The sequence below is a fragment of the Salmo salar genome, chromosome ssa05 (genome assembly GCF_905237065.1).
Source record: "Salmo salar chromosome ssa05, Ssal_v3.1, whole genome shotgun sequence".
Classification (NCBI taxonomy): domain Eukaryota; kingdom Metazoa; phylum Chordata; class Actinopteri; order Salmoniformes; family Salmonidae; genus Salmo; species Salmo salar.
Window position 1 is genome coordinate 36,888,190 of NC_059446.1, and position 11,013 is coordinate 36,899,202.

At 42.4% G+C, this 11,013-nt stretch overlaps 1 protein-coding gene across 1 annotated transcript in view; it reads right to left on the minus strand.

Annotated features, from left to right (window-relative positions):
* The window catches only part of drp2 (dystrophin related protein 2), a 198,547-nt gene extending 188,036 nt beyond the window's left edge, over positions 1 to 10,511 (minus strand). Inside the window, exon 1 of the mRNA XM_014199746.2 lies at positions 10,050 to 10,511. The gene's annotated coding sequence lies outside the window, so the exon portion shown is untranslated. The remainder of the gene's footprint in view (positions 1 to 10,049) is intronic.
* Between the last annotated feature and the right edge of the window lie 502 nt (positions 10,512 to 11,013).

Below are 11,013 nucleotides of genomic sequence, written 5' to 3' on the forward strand. Positions count from 1 at the left end.
AGGCAGCCTACCGGATGGGGATTAATAAATTCATCATCACAATCTGATTGAAAGGAGTCCTTGTGGGTGTTATGCTTAGACAGAGCATATCCTAAGTATTCACCACAGTACATTTTAGAAACATACCCATATTGGTTACAGTTTTTATAGAGTCGTATCTGTCAGATGAACACAATTATTGGATGTTTATTATGGATGTACAAAAACTTTCACTTTGAAATGTATTCCTAAAGAACACCTTCAGTTGGATTTTTCTGCCGTTGAAAGTCCAAACACTGTAAAAAAATATATGTTTTTAAAAATATAATCTTTGAGAACTAACCATCATCAAAATAAAAGATAGACAGTCAGGCAGAATTGAAAATTCCCAAAACAATTAATTTAGTAGTATTGATTTTGTATTAATGCTTAAAAAAAACAGCATTAGCCATGGCAAGATGCATAGCCATGGCAACATTCTTAGATCTATGGCAGAATATATATGGAATCATATGAAATGTGCTTTAAAAATGTTCTAGAAAATTCAGCTGCCCCGACGGGCCGACCGCGCCCATTGCCACGCCCCCCCGCCCCCCCTTTGACCGCGCACCATTGCCACGCCCCCCACCCCCCCCTTTAAACACGCCCGTTGCCACACCCCCGTGCCCCCCCCTTTGCTTTTACATGGTTACATCGCAAACAATTAAAAACATATTCTTCTTAGAGACAAACTAACTAACACGATTATGTTTATTGATGGCTGAGTAGGTGGATGGAGAGTTCAGCTATAGATTTGTTTCCCTCTGACGATTTAGCTATGATACATAAAACGGCTGGATACCAGTAAATGTAATCCTGCAGTACACCAATACAAAATAAACTGCTATACTGCCACAAATACTCCTAATTGACGTTTGCCAGAGACAATGTCTATTTCGATGAAGAGATAATGGTTGTTTTAATACAAATACACCCAGAATCCCTAGCACAATGAGGATGGAGAGCTTCCTACCACTGTGGGCTTTGTCAAGTTCATATTCATTGGTTTAAACATGACTCACTGCCTCCACACTGAGACAGATAGAGAGAGCGAGAGAGCACTCGGAGGAGATGGGCTCTAAAAATAAAGACCAGGCATGATTAGCATTCCCTCACATACTGTACATCTACATAGCTGCCTGCTACTGACGCAGCCAGCCACAGCCACAGCACCAAGTAGAATTAGGCAGATTGTTCCATATTAGCCCCTCTCAGGAGGGAGCTTTGCTGCGCACAACACAGACAACCCATTAGGCGGATCACATCCCCAATGTCACTCACGTCGGGTTTTTAGGTGTGAAACTCTGTGACAGGGAAAAAGGATTTGTTCTGTGTTTTACGGAGATTGATTTTGTTGGGATCCGAGGCCTAGCATCCGCTTCCTTTCTCAAAGGTCAAAGTGATTGTGACGATCTCGCAAAGGTCAGGCCATTGCAATAATCGTCCAGCTGAATTGTTGGGATTTGCTCCAGCACATTTCTCCCAGGCCTGCGGTCCCCAATTCCGATCGAAAAACCCAAACTGAAACGGTTGGCAGAAGCACAGAAGGTCAGAGCCCTACAAAAAAGGAGGGTTTAACATCAAGAGTGCAATCTGCCAGTGCAAAACTTTATTGGAAAGGCCTGAATAAAGATCAGCTTGAACTCGCTCACTTCACTGTTTCCATAGGAACAATAACTAAGAAGGCAGCCCTCTCTCACTCAGGCTAAATTGATGAGGAGGTAGTTAGAAGTAAACGCTGTAAAAGTGCATCTATGCCGACAAAGAGATTTAGAGAAAACTACTACGACACATGCCTGGGTACTAGAATCTTGCTCTATTAAACTTGTAAATATGACTGCAAGTGTTCCATTATTTTAGTATTTCCCTGGGCACTCTGCCAAGTTTGAAATGTAACAAATTACCTACATCTTAATCATAAAAAACGAATCCAAATCTAACGATAAGATATGCGTGTATAATCCTAGATTTGCTGGGTTTAACTCTATGTAAATGTGTTTGACTTACATTTATGCAAATTTGCTTGATTCAAGTATCTGCAGAAAGGCCTTACTAAATATATAATAAGAAGACACTTCTATTTAACTTTACATGCTATGGCAATTAGGCTGTTCTGTCACGAGCAGCAGCAGCAAGTGCACTCAACAAGCCCTATACACACACTAACTACACAGCAGGCCCTCGTTGGTCCCCAGGAACTGACCTAGACCTAGTCTGCCTGCCCTAGACACACTACCCAGCAGTCAGGCATATCACCTCTCCCCTGCTATGTGAGTTACAACAACCTCCCACCCTGCCCCTGATAAGAGAGCATCATGATTTAAATGAAAGCTGCCTCTTTCCTGCGCTGCTGTCCCCGAGACAAACCATGTAATGAGATATGCCACTAATGGAGAAAGCGCTCCCATGCAGCACCAAATAAAAGCAGACAGATTTAATTACAGCCTGCCAGACTGACCTTTTCCCTTTGATAAATCATACAGCCGGGGAGGCTAGGGAGGCTGCCATTAGGGCCTGTGGATGTGGGACGCCCAGGCTTGAAAACCAATCTCTTCCTGGGATCTGGGGCTGTTGTATCGACCAACCGGCCCGGTCTCCGGCACACAGGCAGTCAGGCAGCGCCACAGAGCAGCCACATTACAACTCCACCTGTTTAGCTAAAACAATCCATAAATAATTTTATTTTTGGGGGGGTTGCCTGTTTTGCATATTATTTTGGCATTAATATTTGTCACATATCAGTTTGAAAACAATGTAAAAAATATATATATATTGTTTATAAAGCCACATACAAACATGGTCTCTTTCTTGCTTTCTTTGTGTAAGGCAGCTCCAAAATGCAGGTGTTTCAGCCTAGCTGTAATGAGGGCACTGAGAGTCGGGAAGCAAGTTCAGGGAGTGAGTGTTTTAATAAATAAACACAACTAAATACAAAACAAGAAACACAAACAACACACAGACATGACACTGGAAAAGAAACAATAGCGCCTGGGGAAGGAACCAAAGGGAGTGACATATATAGGGAAGGTAATCAGGGAAGTGATGGAGTCCAGGTGAGTCTTATGACGCGCAGGTGCGCGTAACGATGGTGACAGGTGTGCGCCATAACGAGCAGCCCGGTGACCTAGAGGCCGGAGAGGGAGCACACGTGACACTAGCTCAGTGATTTCTGTGATTGTGGGGCAGCCAACAGAAAATACGGAGTGTAGGAGTTGGTAATGTTCTCTAGTTGCGCCGTGATTGGCTCAGTGTTCTGTCACTCATGGGGAAACTACGTCACCGCAAAATCTACAGGTAGAGCTGGAAAATTCAAGCCCCTTGGGAGCTGCCATAGATTTACATTAGAAACGCCCATCCAAGAAAGCTCAAGATCATTGGCCACAGAAAAACTGATGTCAAATCACATTATATCTACTGTAGCTTTGGTTAGACTGATCATGTCAACATCATATTTTCAAAATCTTAGCTAGCAAGCTAGACAAGGAGTCATCATCAAGCATCAAGTCGGCAATCTACTGGAAAATCAATTTTCAATTATTGTCATACTCTATGAAGCGAAATTATAGATAAAATGTATCAGTGCTCATCGGCCATTGGACATAAACATTACACAAGTTGGAAATTGCATTTTCAACAATGAGTGCTGCAGCCCCGGGTTCGATCCGAGGCTGTGTCACAGCTGGCTGTGCCAGGGAGACCCATGAGGTGGCGCACAATTGGCCCAGTGTGTCAAGAAGCAGTGCGGCTTGGCTCTCGACCTTCGCCGAGTCCGTAGGGGAGTTGCAGCGATGAGACAAGATTGGAACTACCAATTGGATATTATGAAAAAGGGGGTAACACCATGGGCCAGAAAATGTTGACTACATTGGCCATGCTGTCAACCCAGCATGACTTCTGCAGTGTTCAAAACATTTGGAAACTATGATAAAACTAGCTCTGACTGGGAAAATATGGAAAAAAATTCTGAACGGTCATCTTACTCGGAATTCCAAGTCAGGATTTTGGGCCTCTTCTAGAGCCTACAAGCAGGACCACAGCGCCACCTCCCTGTTCAAGTGAGCACAGCACAACAAGGGGAGTCCACAAACGTCTTGTATGCTGCTGCATAAATTATGTAATATGCCAGGGAGATATGTCTACTGTAGCTAAAAAAGTAATACTAAGTGTATGTTGTGAAGTAAGCTGTTAGTAGCCCATGTGCCTCACCCTAATAATTTGGTCCCTTTTCCCCTCATAATTTAGCATAGGGTTTTGACTTGGTGGTGCACATTTAGCCTATAGCCTGTTTTAGAGAAATGCAATCATTGAATATTGTAAGAGCTTTCATTGTCTTCTTATATGCCCCTTTTTTTATCCTACGGTTCTGACTTGGTGTACAGGGAGAATTCTGTAAGAACGGCACATATTCTGAATTCTGTCGCAATACATTTCAAAAGTGCTGAACAAATAGTTATTGACTACGTCCAACCTAGCTCGCTCATTAATGTCTTAATCAAAATTACTGATTGCCTCTTATCCGCCTGTCGTCCACTTATGCCATAGTTTGTACATCTCAATTGTCAGTATAAACCACATTTGTTTTAGCAAGTCAGCCATATCAGCTATGTTTTTTTAAGGCAATAAATGAGGCTGAATTAACTGTTTCGCTGCCAGACAAGGCTGATAGCCAGGTGAAGCAGTGGTAAAGATTCACTCCATGGTGCTGAAAAGAAAGCTCTGCTGTCAGGACAGCTTTATGTTGGCCCTTACAGTTTGTGGGCACCGTTTGTCACCGTTATAGTGCAATTAATGTATTGTTTAGTGTTGTGTTGTGTAGTGGCTTTGCTGGCATGCATCTACACATTTTTTGTTTTTTGTTTGCCCCAACAAGATTTACATGCTAAAATGGCCACTGATTAAAACAAAAACTATTCCGATGGAAAACTCACACAGTATCTATTTCAAACTTGCAAGTGGGAGAGTGGGACACTGGTGCGTTCCCTCTCTTCAGGGAGGTTAAACATTATCATTCAGCACACAGGATCAGTCCCTTGAGACTCAAGCCATGGCTCCTTCAGTAACTACTAAGGAGTCTGAAGTCTGTCTGCTAGGAGCTAATGTAGTCATAATGCTCTTTTTGGGGGATATACCTTTCATAGGCTCTCTGAAGAGGCCTTCAAAAGCAGGCTTTTTCAACTGTCATCTTCAAGGGATGGTGAGCCTTTCATTCTCACTTCATTATCTGCCGTCTTTGAATGGTGAGGTTCAATTCGGGAACCGATTCACTGAGCAAATGAAAGGCTGAGGTATCCTGGGAATCCCACACACTTATCCCTTCCCCAACCAGAAGCCCAACAATAGAACTTCCGGTCCTAACTCTACTCATCAGGATTCAGTCTTATGCAAGATCTAGGCTCATACAAAGACTGTGGCGACAAAATTGACCAACTCCGCCAATTCAAATCTTGAAGATTTCAATCAGATTAACTCGTTTCCATAGGCAGATTTCGCCAATCGTGCATGTAGATTGGGAGAGCATTACACAGCCTACTGTACCATCTGCCAGAGAACAATGGACGAAACTGCTTTATCAATTTCTGGAGAGACAGTAGCTCCTTTGAAGACATGCCAGAGATGTTTCCTATAGCTCTCGCTCTCTCTCCCTCTCAAAACGCGCACACAGAGAGACACAGACCAGCACACTCAGTGTTTCACCTCCAAATCCTGAGTTATTTCAGATTTCTGATGAGTTCATCACCTTGTATGTGGAAAAGCACAAATTTCAAATTGCCATAAACACTCCATCATGTCTCTAAAATGAAACGAAACCCTAGGACTCAAGGCAATTATCCAAATCAGTCCCCTCCCACCTTCCGATCGCAAATGTTCAAAACAGTGCATGTAGGCCTCAGTTTCCCTCATGAAAACAAATCATGCAACAAAATTGCCCCCATGTGAAGACAATGCATATTCAGATGTTGACACACATCTCTTCGACTCGGAGCATAGCCTACCATCTGCATATTACCAATAGAATGCGCCATGAATATTAAGAAGCGGAGAGGAGAGAGGCGAGCCTCTACATAATAATGTAAGGGAGAGAGAGAGAGGGGGCAGAGCAGAACAGAGCAGCGGACCAAACCCAACTTCAGGTCACGCCGCTAACCGTCAGACAAGACGAGCCACTTTGAAAAGGCAGTTCACAACGCGGCTGCTTTAATTAGACCACATTAGCACATTACAAGATGTAAAGTGACCAATGCAGACACTAGTACTGACTGTCCTGACACAAGAAAGACTGCAAGTCGCAGATTAAACAAAGCTGATAGAAACAGTCACAAGGCTTTAAATATTCAGCAGAGTTTTGCCGACTAATAGGTCCCGGGAAACAAACGCAGAGAGAGACCATTAAGGCCTGGATAGATGTTGCTAGATGCAGAACTGGAGCTATTAAGACAAATTACAATGGGGCCACTGCAGGAGCCTAGCCTGGTAAAACCAGACTGCACTCACTTGTTTTAAACTTGAACCAGGCTAGCTTTAGTCTACTCTAATGTTAATGACAATAGGTCTTGGGACTCCACACTGAATACCAAAAACAAGAGGATTCATTTTACAGCCCTTCTTTACATATAGATTCGCGTTAGATGCACTTCTATAAACCGGTGGCAAAAAATGCAGCATTAAATTAGTTTAAGCATTCCCGTTTTTGCTGATTAACAACTAATTTATACAACCTCTGTAGTGGAAATGACAAGGCCCAAGGCCAAAAATGGATTGGGGATAATAAATCATTAATAACTGATGAAAGCCTAAATAATCATGCATTTATTTGAACCTTTACTCAATGCTTCTGAAGTAATTGGGACTTATTTCTTTGGGTTATTTTTAAGGCAGAATGAAAGAGAAACGTTTATCCAGGAAGGTAAGACATACGATCACCCCCCTCTGTGTATTTACGCCATGGTAGAGACGAAAGGAAGGAAACCAAAGGCATGTGCATCAATATTGCTCAGGATGACAGGTTTAAGAAATACATCACCTTGCTGTGTGAAGCTTAAACAGCACAGCAGAGCACAGCAGCCCGACAAGCTAGACAGAATGTATGACCTTTTTTGGAGCATGGCTCAAAACGTCTGTGACAATTCCCCCCACCCACCCCCACCCCCACCCCCCTCACCAGGAAATATAAAAATCACACACACCACCCACCCACAAACACCCTGTTCCTCCATAATAAGTAGGAGTGGTAGCCACCACACACTGAGCTTGGCTCTGTCAGCGGCTCAGAGAGCAAGGCCTGCAGTGCCAGGAAGTAAATAACAGGTATAAAGGTGTCGCCGGAGACAACCGGCAGACGCCAAGCCATTCAATGTTAATAGGAGAGCATCGGTTACCAGATTCAAAATAATAGCTCCCAGTCACCATCGTCGGGGTTAGGTACCCAAGGTGCGTTGGATTTATAGAGTTAGCAAATTACTTTTCCATCCCCCTCTATCCCTTCATTTCATCTCTTTTCAGGCTGGGGTGAGGATGATGAAGAAGGGGCAGGGGTGATGGCTGATTGGGCTTCTCTGTACAGTTTGAGAGCATACACTGTGTCTGGAGGCCAAGGGAGCGTGCTCCGAGCTACAACACCACTAAATCAAATCACATTTCATTTGTCACGTGCCGAATACAACCTTACCGTGGATTGCTTACTTACAAGCCCTTAATTTAACCAACAATGCAGTTCAAGAAATAGAGTTGAGAAAATATTTACTAAATAAAATAAAGTACAAATGAAAAGTAACACAGTAGAATTACTTAACAATAACGAGGCTATATTCAGGGGGCACCGGTCCCGAGTCAATGTGCGGGGTACAGGTTAGTCGAGATAATCTGTATATGTAGGTAGGGGTAAAGTGACTAAACAGCAAGTAGCAGTATAAAAACAAAAAGGGGGGGGGTCAATGTAAACCGTCCCCTACAATCTGTGATTCCTCTGGGGGACTCACTTAACACAGGGCTGGGAGCAGTTGGTATGGCTGTCTGGTGACTCTTCTGTTTGATAGAGTGATTGTGATGACAGAAGACGTGACTCTGTGCCTTTGTCTCCAGTCCCCAGGCACTGTAGGGTTTCCTGTACATTACTATGTGTAGGCTACATGCTGAGCTAGAGCCACAAAAAAGAATTACTGGTAAATCACAGCCAACCTATAGGAGAGTAGCAGCGTGACATCAATAGGTCGAGGCTGGTGTCATGTGTAATTACATCCCAATGACACCTTGACCTCTTGACCCCATTAGACACTTCTTAATCATGACTGCTGTAGCCTATAAAAGGCATTTGGACAGGAAGGAGAAAATGACAGAGGAAAATGATTGGGAAAATGATTATTTACAGAAGCACAACAGTATTCGACTCAGGTAGAACAGAGACATCAAGCAAGAATATATAATGTCAGAGAGTAACAGTTGGTGGATTGCTCGTCCTTAACGCTCGGCTAGAGTTCCTGAAGACCCTGGAAAGACTAAGGGGAACTGACATTTTCAGAACACTCTCCTGAATTAAAAAAGGGGGAAATAAAAGCTGGCGCCTCAGACACTCGTTGGCTCAGGCTGTGCCTACTACTACACCGCCATATAAATATTGCAATACAAAAATACATGTTTAGGAAAAGAAAGCAGCCAAACCTCAGGAGTACTGTGCATTGGGGTTGATTTAAAGATTACACACACTCTTACACTTGTCAAAACACACAATAATCTACACATAAATGCACTATCACCATAGATAGGGCTGGCAGTTTGTGTTTTATAAAGACAAATAGGAGCCATTGGAGGAATGATCAGGGTAATTTGGAGATATTCTGTAGGGAGCAATCTAAACACAGATACCCTAACAGTGTGGAGAAAATGTATAGCATGTAAGTGAGAGGCAATGAAACAAGATTCGAATCCCTTTAACATGTTTCACAGGGATACTGAGCCCCTTCAGCCAACATGAAAGTCTTTGCTACACTAAATGAAGATAAATGAACTATACCATCCGAAAACCAGTTGTATTCTGTTAACCACACACACTATTCACAACCATTCCCTCCCAGGAAGGATATATAATGTTTATTTATTTATGGGCATTATTCTGTTATTTCGATAGCAGCACACGGAGCTCCCAGACACTTTTATATGTTCATCTCACTGACTGAACTAAACTGCCATAAGCACGGAGAGCTGTCGTATAGTAGGGAATATCAAATCATTCTTCACAATGCAGCTTTATAAGAACCTTCAAATTCCTATTTAAGTACTGTCATCTATAGTGGGGTAAAAATCGTTGAATACAAAACGGAGACAATACTAGATTTTCCCTTTCAAATAATGTCCCCGGAGTCACTGTCAACATATGTTTCTTCACACTACAGGAAGACAGACTTCTTTACCTGTATCTTGAACCAAATGATTTGCCTTTATATCTGGCTTAACCTGTATCACTCAGCATCGGAAAGCCAATATCCCGATACCCAAGTAAGAATTCATACTCAATTTAGACTACAAATAACGAAAATGCAACATGCCATGCAACTCTGCAATTTCCGAATGACATGACAAGATCTTTGCATGCATTGGTTCAGTGTTCACACATTTTGGCTTCTGGATGAGTCGTCTGCTGCGCCGGTTGCCAAAATCCTGAGTTGCGCACATAAAACCTTTTGTATTATCTCACGTAGAACAGAAAGCACGGTAAGTGTATTTAATATTACTTCAATCTATGCAACATAGTAGCCTACAACATCCCAATATATCGACTATATTGTAGCGTTTTATTCCGTCTGTTAAAAGCCTGGCAGCTCATCTAACCGGGACATCATCGCAAAACATCGGTCATTACAGCATGACGCCCCATTAAAACATTGATTTGTTTTCCACCAAAATACACAACACAAGGAGCGAATATGTGGTGTTATGTCAGTGACTCAAAGATAATATAATGCAAAACACATTACTTGCGTTCATGGTCTAATTAAACACATTACAGAAATTCATACTTAGGATGCATTGACTCTTACCTTTTTCTTGTCCGAGATTTGGCACAGGTCGTCTCTCAAAGTGCCATGCAACAGCCTAATAGACTTGTATTGCAGACTGAAATACCCATCAACAGGGGGAAAGACGAAAAGTGCAGAGAGAATGGTGCGAAGATGAACATTTCAAACGGCAAACCATACTCCGGTCAGAGTAGCGCTGTAAAGCTGGAGAGTCTCGCTCTCATTGACATCAGAGACCTGCTTAAGGTGGTCCTCTCGGCTATTCAAATCAGTTAGGTACATAAAAAAAAAATCTAGAAACTATGTAATATGTTGAAAATCCATATCCACAAACAGTCATCAGCCATGAAAGGCTACTGTATTTGGAGTTTCCTTGTCCTGTGATATAGTCTAATTAGGTTACTGTATAAAGGATCTAATGCATTCAGGCAATGTTTCCAACCACTCAAAACAAGAGCCAAACAAAACAGACGCAGGATAGTTCCAGACACCCATGGAGACTATGAGGTGACAATGGTCTCTTTAAATCAGCCCATTAATACGGCATTCATTTTCAAATGTTCATCCCCTGTGAGTTGCCATCACTGCATGAGAATAACTGTATTTGTTGAAGGGAATTCTAATATTAAAAGCACACAATTAAAAACAGATTACAGGAGCTAATGCAAACTTTCACCTTTGAAATGTAGGTCCTTAGTTAAAACAGCAGAAAATGAAAGCCTGACACAGCAATGGTCCAATTATGATGGATTGGTGGACAGTCAGCTATGTATGTGAAATCGACCATTACATTGACATTGGTCTACTACTATGTTGAAAAAGACAATAAGCAATGGGCTGAAATAATTGACTCAATAAATTGACACGAATACAGCTATAATACATGCAGTGTGAACACAGCAGACCTGTTAACCCCATTGTCAGTAATGGTGGTGCTCAGAGGGAAAGTCTGTGGTGGCACAGTGAGAATGGAGGGTGTGTCTGG